We start from the raw sequence: 23,931 nt of genomic DNA, 5'->3' as shown, positions 1-23,931 counted from the left end.
TTTTTTTTCCTCTGCTAACAGTACTGAATGTAAATTACCTCAATTTACAAAACAGACATAGACCTTTCTCATCTAGTGATTTGTAACACTTACATATATCTGACTAAAATTACTGTACATAACTATGTGTCCTGTATTCATATGCTGTACATACTTAGCAGAATGCTTATTTGAGTACTGCTCTGTAATTGTGTTCACTTTGAAATCTTTTCTTATATATGTAATTGTCTTAAGTATTGCTTTGTAATTGCATGCATATTACTTCTTCTTTCAGCTTTTCCCAGTTAGGGGTCACCACAGTGGATCACCTATCTGCTCATGATTGGCAGTGGAGGTTTATGATGTCAAGTTGCCAGCCCGGCACCCAACCTTCCACTGAAGGCACACACATGCACATATTCACACCTAGGGCCAATTTGGAGTGTCCAATCCACCTACAGCATGTCTTTGGGATGTGGGAGGAAACCGGAGCACCCGGAGGGAACCCACGCAACCACAGGGAGGACATGCAGACTCCGCACAGAAGGCACCCTAGCCAAGGGTCAAACCAGAGAGCCTCTTGCTGTGAGGCAACAATGCTAACCACTGCACCACTGTGGCCGCCCAATTGCTTGCATATTACTATTTTTCTTATATATGTAAATATTTACAATTTCCATTCTGTGGAGCTTTTCTCCCTGGGCCTCTGCTGAAAAAGGATTTATGTTCAGTCGGACTTTCCCGGTAAACAAATGTAAAATAAATAAATAAAATAAATAATGCAGTATGCCCTGGTGACACATTTTGGATTATACATTAGGAATTGTAGGCTTGACAGCAATACAGAACTATAGCTGGGAAAATAGACATACATATCGGTAAGCACTGCTTTTATCTTATGCTATATTGTCTCTTATACTGTACACATGGCATACCTTCACCATAAGGGATGACAGGAATTTATATTGACAAGTTGTCCTAATATCATAGACAACCTTTTTGCCAGCACAATCAATCTATATGTGCATAACACATGCAGGCTCACACATTTTCATATTGCTTCCTTTATGTAAACTGAATTCCTCTTCCAGGAGCACACATCCTTAGGAATGTAGATGAATAAATCATATCACACACTGTCAGATTACTGTACACCTCTTCGTAATTGTCTACAATTCCATAAACTGCTATTATTTCTCCAAACACGGCTGCAGAGATCTCCAAAGTAACTTTCACAATTTATAGGAGTTATACAAAACGACAGCAATTTTATATCTCTTTGTACAGTATGTTGGAAAATTAAGTCAATTACTAGGAATGACAATTAAATCACTTTATTTAACTGCTGTACATCTGCAACAAATACAGTTAGGGTCTATGGCATCTGTCTGACACCTCATGTCAATAAGCTCATGCAGATAACCTGCATGAGCATGAACATGGTGCGTCAGAGCAGAGATAAGTTGTGCTACCTGTTGTTTAGAAATCACATTGTAGGCATGATCATATGCTAGCACTTTATTCCTCCTAAAAGTGGCACCATTTTCTGAGGATATTCACATGGAGACAGCATGTTCTGCAAGTGCCCAGCAAACAGCACCTGCCAGATGCATGATGGAGAACAAGGTCTTGCTTTGCTCCTTCACAGCCATTTCAGAGAGTGACTACTGGAGCCCTATGGTTATTACTTAGGAAACATTTGTGTCTGGTATATGTTGGCTGAGGTGTTTACCAGAGTCACCAGCACTGCCAGGTTAGTGAAAAGGTGTAAGCAATGCTACTAAGGCCTGTAATACTGCTGTCCTGCAGGAAATTGTCCTTTTGGGAAAGGGGACTATTCTTGATACTAACTAGTAACCTCACATGGGTACAAAACAACTGAAATCACTCAATCTGATGGAACCAATGATGAAGCCATGAAGTAAAATAACTATTTTAATAAACACAATACAAAGTTAAGCACTTTTGTTCCTTCATTTTTAGGAACTTCATCAGAACTAAAAAAACACTAACATCTTAACACTTAAAAAGAGCACACTAAAACATCATATGATGATAAAAACTAATGGTGCACATATGCAATAAAAAAAATTACACATCAAAGTGCACCACCTCAAACTATCTTACATTAACTACAGGCTTACCACCTTCTCTTCTACTATACACACAAACTAACATTGCACCATAATTTTATTACTGACCAATCACATCTCCCCCACCCCTCTTTATCACAAACTGCATGGCAAAACACCTTACCACATTGTCAAAGCCACTCTGAAGTCAAAATATTTCCAACCTTACCTTCAGTTGCACACATATCACATGATAACGTAATCTCTATTTACACCTGATATCACATTCAAACACACAAATTCCACTTTTACTATTTTTAAACCCACTATCACAGTTGACATGCTCCTCCTAACCTGCCTAACCTCTTTACTCTTAGTTCTCAACCTTGCTACAGCTATATCCTTGCATACCCCCACACACCAACACATATCAACAACCTCCTCCAACCCTCTCCCCAATAAACTACACAGCTTCTCACGTATCTCCTCCCAGCTTTCCTCCTATACCCTCCCATATTATTCAAGCCACAAATTGGCCTCTTCACGTCCTATGAAACCACACTTGACACCAGTACCATGACCTATGAATTTAAAACACTTCCCATGGTACTCATTCCTCATTACCTATCTACGCAAATGTGGAGTCATAAATCCTAACACTGGCCCACCCTCTAATCCTAACCACAAGAGTAACCCCAAAGATTTAAACATGCTTACACTGAGTCTCAGAAGTATATGTAATAAAATAGCCCCAATGCATGCCTGCATTGATCAAAATAAACCTGACATACTAGCCCTTGCAGAAACATGGCTACACCCCAATGTAAAAGACTCAGAAATAATACCTCCAAATTTTGCAATAATGAAGAGATAAATCTAAAAAATAAGAGCACGGAATAGCACTTCTATATCCTTCTACACTCAACATCACACCCTATACCAGTAATATACCAGTCTTTTCCAATGCTGAGGTACTAATCTCTTTTTTGAACCTCAACATATAAAAAATAATTTGCATAATAGTAATATATATCCCACCAGGTAACAATATACCAGTGTTGGAAAATATTTTATCCTGGACATCCCAAACAATAAACCTCAAAACAATAATCTTAGGAGACGTAAATATAGATTGGCAAACCATAGCTTCCAACTCCAACACAAATAGTATAAATCTGTATGTTTTTTCTTAGCTTATCAATATTCCAACAAGATACAGCAAATATCTTACCTACCAATCCACCCTAGACTGGATCCTAGTATCCCACCCTGCCAATTACCCCTCTTCTGGTACACAGTCTAGCTCCCTTAGTGATCATCTACCACCTTATTCCCTTAGAACAAACTCCCAACACCTAAAAGTACACACTATAAAATCAGTTAGGAACTCAACTAATTTTTGTCAGCATAAATTCAACAATCTCCTACATGAAATAGACTAGACACCCATTAAACAACTACCCCTTAATGATGCTGTACTATACTTTAATAACACCTTCCTTCACATACTTAATACACTAACTCCCATTCATATGAAAAGATTCAAAAATATCTCAGCACCATGGCTCTCTAAGGAATGTAAACACCCGAGGAAGCAAAGGTACTCAGCCTGATCAACCTGGAAACAAAACAAAATTGAACAAAATTGTGTTAATTTCAAAACACTAGGTAACAAAGTGACAAAACTAATCAACAGAGATAAGAAGTCATATTATCCTCAGCTCCAACTTCAACATAGAATCAATCCCAGTAAATGTTGGCATTCTATATCTTCTCTATTTAACCCTGGAAGAAATGGAGAGCACACCTTATCAGCTGATACCTATCCATCAGAAATTGCCGAAAACTTTAACAAGCACTTCATAAAATCAAATTTTGACCTCCTAACTAACACCCCTAATGCTGGATCCCCCCACTCTTCAACCTATTCAGACGCCAACCCCAGACCATCAACTACTTCTAACCCTGTCATTATTACCCCCCCTACTCAACAAACCATCATACAAACCCCATTCTCATTTCAATTCATACCCACTGACCCATTAAGAAACTGCTACAAAAACTAAAACCCTGCTCTACCTCAGTTGATAATCTTCGACCACACTACCTCAAACTGACTGCTAACTCAGTCACCTACCCAATCAGTATCCTTATAAATAGGTCTTTGTCTGAATCAGAAGTACCTACCATATGGAAACAATCTCACATAACCCCCATCCACAAAGGAGGCAACTCTTTTGATCCATCCAATTTCCATCCTATATCCATCTTGTCACCCATATCCAACATTCTTGAGAGAGGTATCCATCAGCAGGTAATGCAATATCTATTGCAAAACAACCTTTTAAACAAAATCCAACATGGCTTCTGACCTAGCCACAGCACAGCTTCAGCCCTAGTATCTTTTACAGACACCTTGAACAAGGCCAGAGATGCAGGATGCTATACAGCCTCAGTATTATTTGATCTCTCCAAGGCCTTTGACACAGTAGCTCACCCCTTGCTTTTGAACACACTGTCTAACTTAGGCTTTTAACATAACACAGTAAAATGGTTTCAGAGCTACCTCAAGGATCGTAAACAAGCTGTGAAATGGTCCAGTGAACTCTCACCCTTCCTCCACAACCCTACTGGAGTCCCTCAAGGTTCTATTCTAGGACCCCTACTCTTTAACATTTTCACAAACAACCTTCACACTACCTCTCACCCTGGGACCCTCATTCAAAATGCTGATGATTCCATCATAATCTGTACTGCTCAGTCACTACCAGAACTACTTTCAAAAACTCATCAGTCATTTATTGCAGTCGAATCCCGGCTAAGAAATGCCCAACTCTTTCTTAATCCAAAGAAGACAAAATTAGTACTTTTTCATCCCCAAAACACCTCCACTGTCACTGATCATTTCAACATCCTTGCCTCTGACAACACTGTCATAGAAATAGTGCAGGAGACCAAACTTCTAGGCATTATCATTGACAATAAACTTTCATTTGTCCCCCATATACAGTAAAATGTAAAGAAAACTCATCAAAAACTGGGACTCTTATATAGAAGCAAACATTTCTTTACTACAGCAACCAAAACTACCCTTGCAAAAATATTTTTACTTCCCTCCCTTCTTTATGGTGCCCCTATCCTAACTAACTTACAAACTTCTACCCTAAGCAAGATGGAACAGTGCTACAACAAAGGTACAAAGTTTGCCACAAACTCTAAATATCACACACACCACTGTAAACCACTCCTATAATTAAACTGACTTGAACTCCTCAACCAACTTACCTTTATTCAGTTATCCACCTTGTACAACCTTAGTTTCAAGCCTACTGCCTGCGCTGCACTAGCCAATCTAGTCACACCTTACTCACCAAATTGATCCCTATGATCAGAAGAGAAAAATCTCTTAGCTATTTCAAAACCCACAAGAAAACCAGATCACTATCTGTATTCATACTCTGTCTGTATACTTTGGAATTCACTACCTCTAGCTACCAGGTCCATGCCTGGCCTAACCCATTTCAAAGCGTCTTTAAAAAAAATCATCTGAAATATACCTGGCTCTGCTCCGGCATAAAGCCTGCCTAATGCTCAGGTCTTCCTCTTCTTCCACACTAGCCTCATCATCCTCTTCTGTCACAGTTCAATGCCTCACAGTCTGCAAGATCCTAAGGCTCTTCTAACTCCTTCTCTGTTTCTATACCGTATCCTTAAGCTACTGCTCAGGCTGTATTGTTTCTATTCTTCTTAACTCTCACTGTCTACCTGCATCACTAACGTTCTATTTTCCTAACTGAAACTAACTTTCTATTTTTCATGTACTATAACAGTCAATGTCACACAATGCAATACCTACGTACTACATTTTGGACACTATCTACATCATGTATGGTGAGAGTGACTATTATTGTCTATAATGTTTAAACTATAGCATTGTCTAAATGTGTAGTAATATCTTGCAACATCTTGTAACATAGTTTGTTCTTTCAACTTATTTTTGTATAGCATTTCTAATCTAACTTGTATTTCTATTGTACTGCATGTGGAGCTTTTCTCCCTGGGCCTCTGCTGAAAATGGGTTGTGTAGACCCAGTCAGACCACCCTGGTAAACAAATGTCAAATAAATAAATAATAAATAAGTGCTTCAGCTTCAGTATCAGGTTAATGGACACTGAATCATTCAGGCCTGGATAACAAGTAGCACTGAACCTTAACTGCCATCTAAGTTCACTCCTGTTAAGATATTCATCCATTTACATACCCCTAGGATCATTCAAAATGGGTTCAATACTAACATTTCAAACCTATGATTGTTATATACTTGAATATGTCTATAAAGGGCATTCATAGTCTTTTTGTTTTTAATGTCCTGATTGTGTTCATGCAATGTATTCTTTAATTTCTTGCTGTATTCTTCATACTGGCAAGTCTTTGTCTCCTCAAAAAGCATAAAAAATGTATGTGTGGTTTTATTATATGCCGCTTTTATGTCAGGTGGAAGTGGTGGTTGTACCATAGTGTAATATTCCAGCTACGTATATTGTGGTGCTTTGCAGGGACCAGGTATGTGGTGGGGTTATGCTGAACTATCTCAGGGTGCCAACATGGTACCTGGTATATCCTTGTGCATACTAGTTACATCTCTGTATAGGTCTCTTAACTGACATACAGGGGACACACACTCACCTCTTGCCTGAGATGGAACTAATGGGACATAGGTTTGGGACCCTAGGATATAACTGCCATTCCAATATTTTCCCTTCTACCTTTCATAGCTCTCTGTTGTAACCCTTTCTCTTTCAGCATTAACAGAATGAGACATGAATCTTGGGGTCTATATTAGAACACCGAACATTTAAAATGTCGAGTGTTCTAATATCGACCCATTTTCAGCGAACGCTGAAAATATCGAAGAAACAGAAAACCAAATTTTTTCCTAGGGAAAGAATTCGGAAGTCCATTTCTATTGCTTTGGTATTTTCAGCATTCTGGTGGAAAGTTACGGGTCGGGTTCAGGTAAGTGTGCGATTATGTGTACGTGAGGGTTAGGGCAGGTTAGGTGAGTTAGGGTTAGGGCATGGGTCAGGTAAGTGTGCGATTGTGTGGATGTGAGGGTTCGGGCGGGGTAGGTGAGTTAGGGTTAGGGCACGGGTGAGGTGACTGTGCGATAGTGGCGGACCTTAGGGTTAGGGTTTGGGTTGAGGTAAGTGGATAGTTAGTGGTGTATGTATAGTTTAGTGTTGGGTTAGGTGTAAGACTTTAGGTGTATGTGTGTGGATTGCTGTTTGTTTGGTATGCTTGTGTTGTGTATATGTGTTTTGGAACAGCAAATTTTTTCCCTAGGAATAAATTCGCTGTTCTGAATGTTCGATGTTTAGTATTTTCAATTGGTAGGGTTCGATATTAGAACACTTGACATTTTGAATGTTCGGTGTTCTAATATAGACCCAAATCTTGTTGACCACTGCAGTAGGCTGGAGAGATTAGTGGCCAGGGAAACTTAGTTTACTGACAAATGATGACCTGTCTTGTATAAATCTATTTGATATGTAGGCTAGGGTCACTTATGGTATGTCAGGCTGGGAGTGCCTTGCTGGAAGGGGTCATAACCACTCAACAGCAGGTGGCCTGACCCCATTCCCCAAAGTGGCACAGCCATGCCTTGTACAGGTGGTAGAGGCTGCAGATGAGAGAGCATTGGGCAGGCACTTCTTCAAAGTGGAAAGTCTAGTGCAACAAATTACAGAATTGCTTTCATTACTGGCCCAGACAGTAAGACCACAGAGGGACCACCAGTTGTCCTGATCCATCACAGGTGATGCATCACAGTAGGATGCCCAGAGTGCAGACTTCATTGTACTGCTTGTGCCCCGCCGTAGTCCTAGCCTGATGTATTCCCTGCATATTGCTCCCAGCCACATACCCTGTGTGCTGTCCAGCCCTCTCCATCACAAGTTGTTAGTTCTCCACTTGTTTCTGTCTATCCCAAGTCCCCAATTCCAGTGTGTGCACATCTGCACCTGTTTGCCTGTGCTGTTCTGTCTGTGTCTGTCTGTCTAGACAGCATACTGACCTATGCTCTTTATCTACTTTACTTTCTTATCACCATTCCCTTATTCTCTTCTCTCTACATAAAGAAAAGGGGAACCTATATCTCAAAAAATGGATGCTCTGCCTTTCCCCAACATGCAGAGTCCTATATGTTGTCCATCTATGTTTCTCTTTGTTTGCTGTTTTCCCCTTTTACCTGTTTAACCATGGACCCCTTTCCTCTACATGTATACACCTGGTTAGTGTCTGTGCATGTGGAGCCCATAGCACTGAAGCTGCATTTTGTGCATGGCTATTTACTGTTATGAGCTGCTTTGTGCTGTCCTGTCAAAGAATAGCCTCAATAGGTACCTTATTGTGATATACAGCAAGATGTAAAGTAATGTTTTAAGCTCTTGGAAGATTCATGCAAAGTGCATTACAGCTTCTCTATTGATTGTGACTTGTACTTCTATGGAGGTTTCCCAATACATATATGACTGTTTGCATATTTGCTGTGCTGCTCATTTGTGTAGAGCAGAGCACAGCTACTTACATGGAAATGCTGCCTGCTCACTTTAGATATTTACTTAATGCATTGCTGCATACTGGCTCAGAGCTGCAAAAACAATGCACAAGCATGCAGTGTGTCTCCACAAATCCCAAACAATCTGTGTTGGAGGGGTGTGAACAGGCAGCATTCTTTACTCGTGTATTCATGAATTTCAAGGTTAATTAATTCTTGTGAAACAACTGAAGATGTACTATATTAAGAGGAACAAGGAAGATGGAGGCATAGTCTCTCCTGATGGGTTTCCTGAGAAGGAAAATACAGAATACTTCTGCAATTCCCAACAATTCTTTGGCTATGTCAGCAAAAAACTATTAGAAGGAAGGTACTGTCACTGGAATCACTGGATTATAAGGATTGCTTTGGTCTATTATATATATATATATATATATATATATATATATATATATATATATGGATCCCGATCAGATGATAGAAATTTCATTTGACTGAATTCCATTTGACTGAGACCATAAGAGTGAAATTTCAAAATACTGAAAAATCACTTGACTGAAACCCATAATACTGAAATCTTACAATGCTAAATTTCAACATACTGAATTACAAAGTGGACAGAAAAGGTAGGCAATTTGGGAGGCTATGCCCCCACACCCCCACTAACTATATATACTAACTCCAAGATTGTACTACAGTGGGGAAAAGGTATATACTGTAGGGATCCATATATATATATATATATATATATATATATATATATATATATATATATAAAATTATACCTCTCAACCTCCTAGAGCAAGGAACCTGGACAAAGCCATAAATAAAAGTAGGACAAAGGCCCAAAAATAGGGAACATTTTTAAATATTGTTCTTACAAACTTAGAAAGTTGATAGAATAGCAGGTTTTGCATTAGCATGAATTTTCTGAAGGGTATGAAGTCTTAAACTTAAATGTCTGTCATTATTTTCTAACCTCAGTCTTTAATGATTTACCACTAATTTGCCAGAAAAAAAAACAAAATTTTATGAAAAAAAACAACCAAAACTATGAGGCAAAAAACTGGACATTTTGCGAAAATCTGTACAATTGAGAAGTATGTTACACACACACACACACACACACACACACACACACACACACACACACACACACACACACACATCTATAGATAGATAGATATAGATATAGTTAGATGGATGATCCCAGGCATTAGACAATATCTACAGCATTTTGTGAGATATGAGGGAGAGGAACAGAAAATGTTAAGTACACTTCTCAACCTTGTAAGATAACAGCTTTTGCTCTAGTATGCATTTACTGAAGGATATGAAGTATGAAACTCTAATGTCTGGCATTAAGAACTGACTGTAACAATCCATGAATTATGAGGGGAAGGGGAAAAAGATACATCATGGATATTCTGACAATAGGGACAGCTATGGGGTATGAGCTGTGTGGATATGTGTGCGTTTTACTGTGTGCTTCTGTGTATATCAGAGTAACTGAGGGGGGAGGGGTGCCTCTACTAACATGATGCAGCTGCAATTCATTGACATGCATATTAGCTGATAATAAAGTCTTTCTTCATTGTGGATAATATGCCTATGAATCAAAAGTATACTGAGGAATAATCCCAAGGAGAACACCAATGAGCTGAAGTAAAACACACAGGCTATAATGCAACTGCCAGCATGGAAGTAATCAAAACAAGTTTATTCACAACTAAAAGTTGAGCGCTTTCATCCCATTAGGTCCTGGGACTTCATCAGAACTAATGACATTGTTTAAACACCCTTTATATAGTGTTTTCAATTAATTAAACTATAAATGTAGAGTCACATGGCAAATGATCCACATTCCCACAATCAATCAGTGTAATATACAGCCAACTTCTGAAGAACAATGCAATATTTAAAATCTAATAAAAAGTTAAAATGTAAAAATAAAACTTATTATATGTTAAGAACATGTATATACATGTACATAAATATGACATTTAATGAAAATCTCTTTAAAAAATTCAACATGGAACACCTAAAATCTTAATACATCTAGTGTTTATAACTTGGCTGCCTTTAATTTAAGTACAGCGCTCAATATAACTATATTATTCAACCCAAGGGTGGTACTTGCATCTAGCTTTAGCTGCCACAACAATTCATAATATTCTAGCTTACTTTCCCAAGGACTACAGCTTGGATTTAATGGTACTACTTCTAAAATAAAAAAATAAAAGCATTTTATTACCAATACAGTTAAGCTTGGGCTTGCAAAGTGTATTATTCTCATTATTAAGCTCCAATTCTTTTTCTAAGGTGTGTTCAGTTTTACTGACATAAAATGAGGGACAAAAGTCACTAAAAGCAATATATACAACTCCTTTTGAGTTGCAATTGCAAGTATATTTTAGTTTAACCTCATAGGGAATAGTATCACACTTCAAAGATTGTCCTTGGTAAATAAATTTACATTGTGTGTAAGACCCACATTTAGCCATACCTTTGGGTTTCCTTTGAAGGCTTGCAACAAAGCTAGCTGAATTATTTATTTCTAATCTTTTCTTAATATTCAAATTTCTTTTATATGTAAATTGTGGACCTATCTTTAAAACGTTTTTATCTGATCATCACTTTCATTAAGTCTCCAATTATTAATCTATATCTGTTTGATAGAATAAGAGCCTGGGCAATATTTAATACACATAGTATATTCATGTCCTTGGGCTTAGTTGAATTAGGGCTTTCTCTTTCAATTCCTCTCCCAAGAATGGCATAGAATCTCTCATCCCTTTTTGTACTAACTTCTTCTTTTATCTCATGTAACATAGGTGACAGGTAGCCCCCGTCCATGAACATTTCAATAAGAAGATGCTCATTATTAGAGACTATTTGAGAAATTCTTACCATCTGTCCCTTGGCCAGGCTCATATTTTGATGATACAGATGGCTACAATGAAAGTGTAAAAAATTATTAGAATAGGTGGGTTTTCGGTACAAACCAGAATCAAAGCTACATGTGTAGCTATTCTTAGTTAAAGTAACATCAAATAATTAATAGTTATAAAGGAGAAATTATATGTAAATTTTAAAAATTCTGTGGTAGAATTTAAAAATGTAACAAAATTCTCAAGTTCAGCCTTACTGCCTTTTCAAATAATAAAAATATCATCCAGAACATGTAGAAATGTTGCTACCTTATGCATATAATCAGTGTTAAACACATCATTTTGTTCCCAATAACAGAGGATGATATTTGCATATAGGGATGTACATGCTGCCCCATTGCCACACCAATTGTCTGTTGATAAAATTCCCCCTCAAAATAGAGGAAATTATTATTTAATACAAGCTCCTTAAAATCATCTCGAATATTTATCTCATTATTGTGCACTATGTCACTCTGAATGCAAGATTCCCTAAACCATTCAATCCCAGTATAATGAGGAAAGCAAGAAAACAAATCAGTTACATCTATTGGGGCCAGTATCCAATCATCATTGTATAGCTCTTGTTTTATATGTCTAAGTAAATCCCATGAATCTTTTATGATATATGGATATTTTTGCAAATTGTTTTAAAGTTCCATTCACATATAAAGCTAGGGGATGAGTCTTAGAGCCAGATGCTGCTACAATAGAATGCAGGGGAGTGTTTTGTAAATATTTGTCTATTTTAGGGATGCCAAGGATAGCTGGTATAGTACGCTTGTCAACAAAGTTTCTAATCCACCTTGCCTTGGTCTAATAAATCCTTATGGTATCAACCTAACTTGTGATAAATATATTAACTTCATTCCTGGACACTCTAGCATAATGGGTTTCATTGTCAAGCAATTTGTACATCATGGCCAGGTAATCAATGGCATCCATTAATACTGCTCCACCCCCTTATTGGGCTTCATAATTCTTAGCTCATGATTGTGAGCTAATTTATTCATAAGTGACCATTCATCCTTGGTTAAATTGTTTGTGTAGAAGCCCTTCTTTTCATTAAACAGCTTTCTGATATCTTTCTAACATAATTTTTCAAACAAAAGCAATGTGGGATGCAAAGGGGAATCGCTGTACTGGCTCTAAAAAACTTATTGGTACATGGAATCGTACCCGAATATTTCTGCAATAACACCTTAAGGTTTAACTTTCTGACATGTAATTTTAAATCTAATATAATGACAGTAATGTCTTCAGTAGTTTTAGGAACAAATGTAAATTCCTTGCTAAATAATGAAAAAATACAGTTCACTAATGGGCTCACAACTATAACTGAAAATGTTTAATCCATGATGTCCTATAACAGAAATCTCATTTTCACATGAATTGACAGTCAAGTTACTAGATACACTGTGCATTTCTCTCAACTGTCCAGATTTTCACAGAAATGTTAAGATTTTAGGCTCATATTTTGGTATAATCCTCATTTCTAGCAAATCACTGGGATGATCGGAGGAATGAAGTCACTAAATAATGACATGCATTTGAGTTTTTGACTTGAAATCCTTCAGAAAATGTTTGTTAAACAAATCATGTTACTCTAGCAACTTTGTAAGTTTATAACAGCAATATTAAAAATATGTCCCTATTTTGGGGGCTTTGTTCCACCCATTTTGTGGAGCTTTGTCCAGATTTATTGCATTAAGAGGTTGAGAGGTACAGATACACTAGCTAACACAGTGTTGTCACAATTATAATTGTCACTAGTGTTTAGTAACTCCCCCGTCTCATCAGACAGTTTTTGCATCCAGAATACCAATTCATAGAGTTCCTGTCAGGACCCACTTGCGGGTTTTTCTTCTTTTGTGCCAGCCACTGAGAGTGGCGAGGTGGAGTCAACTGTCCAGATTCTAAAAACCCTTCAGTGTTACCTGTGAGGTTTAATGTTTCTGTTGAAAATTGCTATTAAAGGCAACATGATGGTTTTCTACATCTTGGTTGCCAATATAGCCAAAGGATTAATCAAAATTATTTAGTTTCAGAATAGGGTAGGCTGTTCCATTCAAATATCCATGTACATCCCTATTCAACTTTTTACATTTCCTGCTTTTAATGTGGCTGATCTTGGTCTCAGCATTCTTAAATATATTGTTATACTTACCAGCCTTAGACTCACACATTAAAATCATTTTTAAGTGAAGCATCAAGCTGATTAACTTCCTCCAATAGCTTCTCCATCTCTTTTTCATTAAACCTAATTAAAATTCTAAGTATCTTGAAACCACATTCAGCAAAGGTTGCTATAAGTTCATTGAGTAAAGCAGCATCTTGAGATATACTATTTGGAAATTTCCAAACTCGTAGTCCCCTTGGAACCCTATGGCATGATACATACTCCTTAAGGTATGCAGTATTTAATTGCAACAGTTTATATCTAGCAAGCTTTTTCCAAACTGCTGTAACCGTTCATTAAAGGTTAAGCATATATGGCGCAAAGGACCGATCCATGAAAAGTCCATAAATGAATCCTTAAGCCACACCCTAAAATCCAAATGAATATTATGTGTTAAACATTCCTGTGCATTTACTTGTTGTGCCACTACTGTATTCAGCAGCTGTTAGGATAATTTGTTCACACCCACAATGGGAGGAACCAAATTGGAATGTGGTACTGAATAGCTAAAAGGTATGGCCATATTGTATTTATGAGTCCTTGGGAAAATCTTCACTTAAGAAAGAGCTCAATACTATATTCACTGTGTGGTTAGATGCAAATTATAAGAACTGTTATAATTTAACCGCAGTGTAAACCTATACATATCAGTGCTGTAACTTGATTAAATATTTCCAATTATCTCAAAACACATAGAAGAATTTACTAGATATTCATTTAAAAAAACAACCTGTGCATTTCAGCATTAAAAAATATTTTTTTGCCATCAAAAGTCAGCAAATTCAAGCATCTGAGGACTGCTTTCAGTTTCTTCTAAACATGCTTTCTACAAACTTTGACTAGCTAAGTTCTACAAATATTGCTATATCCAAATAAACATGGCACCCAATCTAAAGTGAAGTTACACTCAGTTTCTAAACATCACTGCAGATGTCACACAATTTTCTCTTCTGGGTTATCATTTGTTTGTACTATTAAGTTTCTTATCTACCTATATGTTAATGTAACATATATGCCTCACTTTAAGATGAAGATATAATATGTCTTGATGATCCCTACTTCTTTCTCGAATTCAGCAAGACCTTCGGAGTAACAATCTAATTGTTTCCCCATAGTTTTCAATAAAAAAAATGGTAGGAAATTTTGTCAAAAGTTCCCAACAAGCTAAATCAAATACTTACTAGTTCTGCAGACTGCTGTAAGTTTTAAATTTCAAATACTCCAAGTTAAACTATTTTAAATTTGCTTTGATGTTTGGTCATCCTATTCTTATTGTATTGATTTTTCTGTCAGAATTGTGCAAGTAACTCCAAAGCAGTCTATAAGGCATCCAGACTATCTACGTGCAATGGCTTGGTCCTTATCACTCTTTTGGGAATATGAGCTTCTGTATTTCTACCATTACCCTTACTCGGATGTTGTGCTCCTAGGCCAGCTAATTCTTTTGGCTTTCTAATGGCAGTGCCATTGCTTAATCTTTGAAAGTGTCAACTAGCTTTCCATTGCTTAAATTATAGGGTTGGCTTTCAGCCTTCTGTTAACTCCATCTGAATTCTCAACTTCCAAATGAAGGAAGTTCAGTTTTAAGGAAAAATAAAATAATTACATGTTTAGGTAAAATAGATTTATTCTCCCTTGGAACCCCTCCAACCATGTTGATTTAATTTATCACATTTCTCATAGACTGCAGTTTGGCCATTATCTGTCAACCTGACATGTTTGTTTGCTCTTCATGATTTCAGAATCTGTATTTAAAGTTCAAGTTAGCAAACAGCATTACAGCTTATTTAAAGTTGCAGCCTTTAATTTTATTGGACAGTCTTTTATTTTATTTCCTTCATTATGTATATGCTACAACTGTACTGTTCAGTTTTATTTTCTGTGATGCTATTTATCTTGCTTTTTTTTAATTTATCTTGAATTTATTTGTGCTTGTTTTGTATTATGTTTTAGCAGCTGATCATTATATTGCCATTAGCTATGGCTTCCTTTTTGCCTGAAAAGAATCCATTGGGCAAGTTCACTTATTTGTTTCATAAGAAATAATTTTATAAATCACTCTATCAATTTATCAATCAGTCGGTCAATCTCTGATATGTTGATTGCGTTCAGAATTACTAGTGTCTTAATCCTTGGATCTTACTATGAGTTCCAGGACAAGCTTGCAACTGAAAGGTAGAACCTGACCCTGCTGTACTCCTTGAGGGAGTATTAAAAGCAAGATGTTTATATTATATGGAGAGCATAGTCTCTTCTTCAGTCAGTGTGTTAGTTGTGTGACCTGGTTCCCACTGTAAGTAAAAGGCATTAAATAGGCAATAAAATAAAACACTGGATATTTTCTTGAAAGCAAAATTAAATTTATTTTTGTATAAAATAGAATTCAGATATCATTAAAATGCAGTGAGAAATGACACTATATATATATATATATATATATATATATATATATATATATATATATATATATACATGGATCTACTTCACAATGCCGAAATTTCAGAATGCTGACAACCATATGGCAGACACCATATGACTGACATCCGAAATCTCGACATTGTAAGTAGACCATGTAAAAGGAAAATAAAATTTCATTTCAGCTGCTAGTAGGGGGCTATGCCCACCTGCACCCCCCATGGGAGGATCCGCACCCCACCCCCCCCCGTAACTTTAATATACCAAATCCAAGATCGCACTACAGTGCAGGAATGGAAACCTTTCTGAATGTCGATCATATGATGCCATCCATATGGTTGTCGGCATTTTGGAGTGTCGGTAATGTCAGGTAGACCCATACATATATATATATATATATATATATATATATATATATATATATATATATATATATATATATATATATATAAATATATATAAATATATAGTAACATAATTTTTGCCTGAAGTAATCAATAGGCCTTGATGAACCTCCGTGGGTTTGATCAGTACCATTTAGTACTTTAAACTCCTGTAGAGTTGCAAACTGGTGAAAACTCTGAATCATTTACTTTGTGGAAGAGTTTGTAAACTCCAGCAATGTGGGTCGATATTCCAGCTGGTAAACTCCAGCAATGTGGGTGAATATTCCAACTGGTAAACTCCAGCAATGTGGCTGAATATTCCAGCTGGTAAACTCCAGCAATATGGGTGAATATTCCGGTTTGTTTGACATAATCTGATGCATGAGTATCAAGTAATCAAACAACCACCACTGCATGTTGTGGGTAGCTTTTGATGCATGAGTTGTCCCTAAAATTACTAAGCATGAAGATAAATTTTGCAGTACATGACACTCACATGACTGGGGGGAGGGGATACCAGTGTTCAGATACATGTAAATTTCACTGAAGAGCAAGAGTTTGTATTATTCAAATTTCATATGTTAAAGAAATGACAGCCTACAATGCAGGTTTTTACCTTTTTTTGTCTCACCAAATGTTTAAAGTTTCTAATACCTTTTCAAGGAGTGGAACCTTTTCCTATGTCAGAATACAGCTAAAGTTCAAGAATTTAGTATTGTTTCAATATTTAATGTTTGCCAAGAGTATTCTTTTCAGCACCTCCTTTGTAATCAAAATTGGTTCCTTCTGTAGTTTAGTTACTTGTACTAGTAACATATTATGATTGAAAAATCTTTTTTATTAGTCCTGTTGTTCCTACTACTATTGAAACTCTTGGGATAACTTTATTCCACATTGTTCTAGTTTCTACTTGGATAGCCTAGCATTTTATGACTTTATGTCTCTCAGTACACAGAATACTACAGTCATTGGGTTGACTTATTTCAATAAATAATGCTGTGTTTATCCTTTTTTTCTTGAACTACAAAACATAATATTCTTTCTTCTACTTTATTAACTGTTGGTATTAAACCACTTCAAATAATCAGTACTTCTCCATTTTCATTTTTTCATGTTTTCAATGCTTTTCAGTTACCTGTAGGTTGTAGTCTTTGCACAATCCTCAGTGGGACAATCTTGCCACATTACTGTGCCTCAGACATAAGTGTAGCACAACCAGCAACAAGATGTATACCGTCTTAAGTTTAATGTTCTACAGCTTGGCAGTTAGTACATAGGTTAAGGTTGTAAGCTATAGTTGCTATGGTACAGGGTTTAATTCTTTCAGTTCTGATTTGCCTTTTCCTGGTTTAGCTCCTGTGTCTCCGATGAATAGAGACAGTCAATGATTATTCCCTATAAATCAAATTTGTAAATCCCATTTGGGTTGCACGCCTAGACGTTTAAGAGCCCTAGTGGTCATTAGTCTAGTATATGCCTATGAACCTATATGACCTTGAGCAAGTCATTTAACAAGACTTTACTTCCGGGTTCCCCATAATACAGGACTGTGGGCCTATCTGGTTAATGGATAGGATTACTATTATTAGCAACATTTTTCTGTATCTCCCATATATATAGATTTTGCAGAGCAGCATGTGTATAGTCCAGTTTCCTGAAATACTGTTGTAAGCATTTCATCTTCTGGTTTAAATTCACCCATCATTAACCATTGAAATGTAAAATATCGATCAGCATGACTTCTTTCTAGCAATTCATAATTACATGTCAGCATATGCAATATGTAGCTGACGCAATGCAGGCATATCCATCTAAAAAACAATACTCCTCTGTGCAGCTATATCCCAAAGTAATATCGTCCCTTCCGTGTTCAACATTCAGCTACTCTTCAGTTTCCCTAGCTACACAGTTGCCAACAGTGTAGTTTCAGGGTTGTCAGCATAAGTTTGATGCAAATGAGGTCTGAACTCAGACTTAGAATGAACTGTTATTCATATGGTATGAGCCTGAGTATTGAAATTTCGTGCAGTGATACACACTTTTTCCTCTGTGTTAATCTGTATGACAGTAAAGTTTACTTTGACTTTCACTTTTGACTTTCACTTTGAATTTGCTGAATCCCAAAAAATTGGATCTGTTTAGGGAATATGGATGTAAACATAGTGCAGGCACTCCCTCGGTGTTTGTGTTTATGGGAAGACAACTTTGAGTGCTTACCCAGGTGCATGTGTCAGGTTGGACATACAAAGTGTTACATGTAGGTATTTCAAGGTTGGAAATGCAAGTAAGCAGTGCACAATTTACAGGTTCTGTTTCATAACATCCAACCTCCTCTTCATTTTTTGGCAAATTGTGTTTTCTCTGTCAGGTTTTTAGTATTATTTGGTATAAAAGAAAAGAAAAGAAAAAGAAAAAAGGGAGAACTAGTTGAAATGAGGAAAAGCAATATATGACATACACAGTAGAAAATGTTAGTACACATGAGATATGCCTACATAGGTCTGGATTTCAGCTCTCACTCCAATGCACCTTCAGAAAACAGGATGGGTGCCTTATCCCTCTTTGCCACACAAACAGCTTTGCCGCAAAGAACTGAAGTCATTCATCACACAACTAACTGCAACAGAATGTACACTGATATCAAACCATAAACTATGTTCACATTTATTAGTATATTCAGATGTACTGAACTTAGTGATTACACAACATGTTATGATTATTGCTTGCAAATATACAGCTCTGTCTTACCTTTCTGTGTTTCCTGGTCATTCATCAGTTATCTGACCAGTACTCTGAGACATGCAGTCTATAAGCCATGCTATATCATTGGCCTTAGAATGTGTGAGGATATTAATTGGCAGTAATATGATATGCATTTGCCAACACCTGAAGGGCAGGTTGGATAGCACAAACAAGCATAGACTGCTCTTTTTTGGGGGGGAGCAAAGGTGAGTTACTGTTATGGCACATAGAAGGGTACAACTGTTCTGTTGAGGGGGTGACAGCTGAGTTACTGTTATGAAACATACAAGCATGGACTGTTCTTTTGGGGTGAGAAAAGGTGAGTTACTGTTATGGCACAAACAAGGATATATTGCTCTTGTTACTCTCATTATTTTGCATTCTGCCTGTTGTTTGATCTTGTGAGGGTTGTGAAGTCAGAAACTGCAGTTTGTATCATTACTTTCTAACTTCTCTTGTCAATGATTTTTCAGTACAAACCTATGGGGCTAAACTGAGGGCATGGAGTGGTCTCAGTAGTTTTGAGAGATACAAATGTGATGCTTTGATGCCTGAGGCATACTACTTAATAATGGACACATATAAGTCAAATAAGTCTCTGCTGTCACATGTTATGGCAATGTTGGTACAGATCTCCCACCTTTTACTTGCTTATTGTAAGAAGTGCTAAAATACAAGAATATGCCGTAATAATATTAAACAATGCACTCCAAGTTCAGGATTTAACTTGTAAATGCAGCAGTTGCCACAGTGTTAGCCCAGGGCTGACTCTGTCTGATGCAAGCAGTACACAGCCACTACATGGGGAGGTAAAGTTTGTGTGATATATAGAATCAATGTTACTATATGTATGTGAGTAGGAAGAAGATTTTAAGCCCCTAGGTGGTGATTGAGTGTGCTATGCCTTGTCTCTTAGTCAATGAAAGGGCATATTGAGCATGACTTTGTCTACCTGCATGCACAGCAGCTGGTGGTTTCCCCCCTCTGACTCCTCATCTGCCTATGGCTGAAGTGACCTTGGCATTGGTGATGTGATGTGTGCCCCATACCTTTGCTGATCCTGTTGCAGCTGTTTTCTCAGGATTATATTGTGTAACATGGCACATACTGTGAAGGTTTTTGTACATGTCCAGGGATTGTACTGCAGGGCTCCCCCAGATGTCTCTAGGCACCTGAACTGTGACTTCAGAATCCCAAACACATATTGTATGACATTTCTGGTTTGTGCCTCAGTATGGTGTTCTTCCACGGGTGGGTGTGAATTTCTGATGTGTGTCATCAGCCATGGTTCCAGTGTCCCCCAGTAGCTGACCCTGTGGGATATCTCCAGTAGCACACATCTGGTACAGTAAGGAGATGTACCAGATATGTGAGCCATGGAAACTGCCAGAGTTGCCAGCACACACATCCAAGTTGATTCCCTTGGTATTACACACAACTTGATGGTTGATAGAATGGTAGCCCTTTCTGTTAATGTAGAGCCTACTCTATTCCCCAGGTTGTTCCTTTATTTCTACATGAGTGCAATCTATGGCACCTAGTACTGCAGGGTAGTATGCTACTCAGTAAAACTGTTGCATATTTCTGGCCCTCTCCTCAGAACTACAGGGAAAAATATATGTGCTCCCTGGCATGTTGGAGCATGGCATCCAGGAACTGGTGGAGGATCCAGGATGCTGATGCCTGTGACACACCCAGCATGTCCCCTGTTTGTCTCTGAAATGTACCTGTAGCTAATATTGTAAGGGTTAGACATACCTTGGTTTCCACAGGGATGGGTTTCCCTTGGTTTGCTCTGGCTCTGAGTTGAAGGTTGCAGAGGTCATAGAGTTCCTGTAGTGTGTTCCTGTCTACCCCGTAGTGCTGTACAATTTCCACATCATGTAAAATAGCATTGCATCTACATGAATACTTAATAGCTTGTTGAATAGCTCCACCATGGGGGACTATATTATATGAACGAAAGTTCATATAAGCGAATGCTCAATGAGCAAAAATCCCGGACATCGAAAACAATATTGTGGAGGCCTGTGCCCCCCACACCCCTGCTAAATATATATTCCAACTCTGAGATCGCACTACAGTGAGGAAAGGGCAAAAACACCAATCTTCACTGTACTGCGATCCCACAACATGCACCCCGATGTCCGGGATTTTCACTCATTAGAGCTTTCGCTTATATGAACATTCATTCATGTAATATAGACCCCCACCAGCTAGAATGGTTGATTAGCATGAAATTTAGCCACTTATGATGTAATTCATATGTATGAAACACAGACAAAGAGATAATGCAATCCATTAATAATCTACACCATTATAAAAAGGAAAATGTATAGCTAGCCAGAGTGATGGTGAGGAGAGTTGTATATGTTTGGAAGACTGCAAAAACACATTTTTTGGTATATATCTTTACAGAGAAGCACTAAATTTCAGCAGGTATGCTCTTATTTTATCCCCTACACACTGTATATGCTGGAATGTATTTAGGAATAGTGTGAAGCAAAGGCTTTTGCACTTTTATCTGTATATATTAGTTAGAAGTGTGCTGATGGCACAGGCATGTTTGTAAAACCATTTCAGAGGTGCACATGATTGCCAATACATGAAAATGGAATTCTCTGTGACAAATATGTACAAATGTTTCAAGGACAGGTCCTTAGATAGCACCTTTAACATTTCAAAGAAGTTTTGTTAGCAAAATGGGTCATTTGCCTGTTCTTTTGTTGGGGTGGTTGGGTTGGGAGCAAGGATGAGTTACTGTTATGGCACAAACAAAAATGGACTGTTCTTTTAGGGGGGCACAGTTGAGTTACTACTACGGCACATACAAGAATATGTTGCTCTTGCTACTGTCCTTGTTTTGCATCCTGCCTGTTGTTAGTATTTCACGTCTCTAGACTGTTTTATGTTTCACCAGTGTGTAATACTGACTGGCTAACTTTTCTGTTTTATCTGGAAACAGTTATTTTGTGGTTATGTGGTACTTATGTGTATTATACTTCTGTTGTCTTTTAGGACACCTACAAGTATGTCACTTAGGCATGTTGGTCCACAGAGACCCCCTTCACTGATGCTGAAAACCAAGTCACAGTCAATGAGTTTTGGCAACATGGTGCTTTTCTCATGGAAAGGGGTGGGGAGATATGGCCAATAAGATGTGAATATGGCAGCAGATTGTTCATGATGTCAGTGTTGTGGGTGCCCATGGCAGAACCTATGAACAGGTGCCCACAGGGCCACTGACATGATAACATCTGCAAGGAAGAAAGCAGTTGCAATGGGCTGTACCCAAATGGTTACTGGGGGGCCTGCTAGGGAACCACCACTAACAACTATTTAAAAGTTCATGGCCAATCTGACAGATCCAGACAGCTCCCAGGAGAGTGCAATACAGCATGGCCTGGATATTAGAGCAACACCTTACCAGACAGCAAGCAGGTTCCAGGAGGAGCTTCCAGGTAAGCTTTGATATCTCAACAATTGAATACTGTTGTATAGTAAAACAACTGAAATGAATAAGTTAATTCTGTATCACATCTCTTTTTTGGAGGGAGGGTTTGAAGATAGATACAGTTATAAACTTGGTTTGGAATTGCCAGTCACGTTTGTGTTCAAAGTACCATTATCGCACATATACAGCAGTAAATGTATTACCCACTAAGTTACTGTTAATTGTGATGATATTGCCCTTACCTCTTGCTTAACTTCTTCCTGGACCATCTGAAGTACAGCACAGTACATCTTCTGCAGTTGGTAAGCCAAATATTTTAATATCAGTACTGTTGAGCAATTTTAAAAAATATTGTAGTTTCTGATACTGATCACAGGCCTGCTGTGTTTATTGCTGTTCTGTCTGTAATAGTGACAGCACTGTTAGTTTGTTAGCATATATTGTGCAATAGTAATGCAGGTATTAATGTATTCCAGTGATCATAAGACTGGGAGAGTGAGCCCTGTTCCACCTGATGTCAGTGTATCCGCAGACACTCATGCTAATGGTGGCCAAACTGAGGCACAATTGGGGGTTGCAGACATTGAATCTAACACAGAGGTTGACATACAGCCATCCCCGGCATTTCCATCGGACACTGCCAGTAGGCCTATGCCTACCCAGTCCACTGAGCCCACAGATATTGTACAGATGGAGCATGAGGACATTGTACAGGGAAGTGGCCTGTTGAGTCTGTCTATAGCCAAAGTGTGGGTGAGGTGCCACACAGGAGGATTGATAGAGGTGTTTGGAGGGGTCCTGCTGTCCCTCCTCCACCTGCTGCAGGTGTCACTTCCCATGCCATTCAACATATGTTTAGGGCCATCATGGAGGCACAGACATGTTTCCATAAGTGCTTCAGACAAATGCTTAGGGTTGTGGATGTGGCACAGTTTAACATGATTGACTGCCACTACTGTGTTGCCAAATCACTGGATCAGATGAATGACACATTGGAATGAGGGGTGTCTGTGATGGACTGAGGGATGTCTATCATGCCTGTGATAGAACAACTGCTGGGAGGGGAATGGCATCCTTGTGGGTGTAGGTCAGCCATGTAATCTGCTGTCAGCCAATGTAGACGTGACCAATCATGCTCCCATAGTGGCAGCAGTTCCACTTCTCCATCAGTGAGTCTGCTGTCCACACCCAAATGTGGCAGACTATGGGGTCATAGT

Source organism: Protopterus annectens, chromosome 2.part2 (genome assembly GCF_019279795.1).
Source record: "Protopterus annectens isolate FY-2018-M chromosome 2.part2, PAN1.0, whole genome shotgun sequence".
Taxonomy (NCBI): Eukaryota; Metazoa; Chordata; order Ceratodontiformes; family Protopteridae; genus Protopterus; species Protopterus annectens.
Note: the sequence above shows the minus strand (reverse complement) of the source record.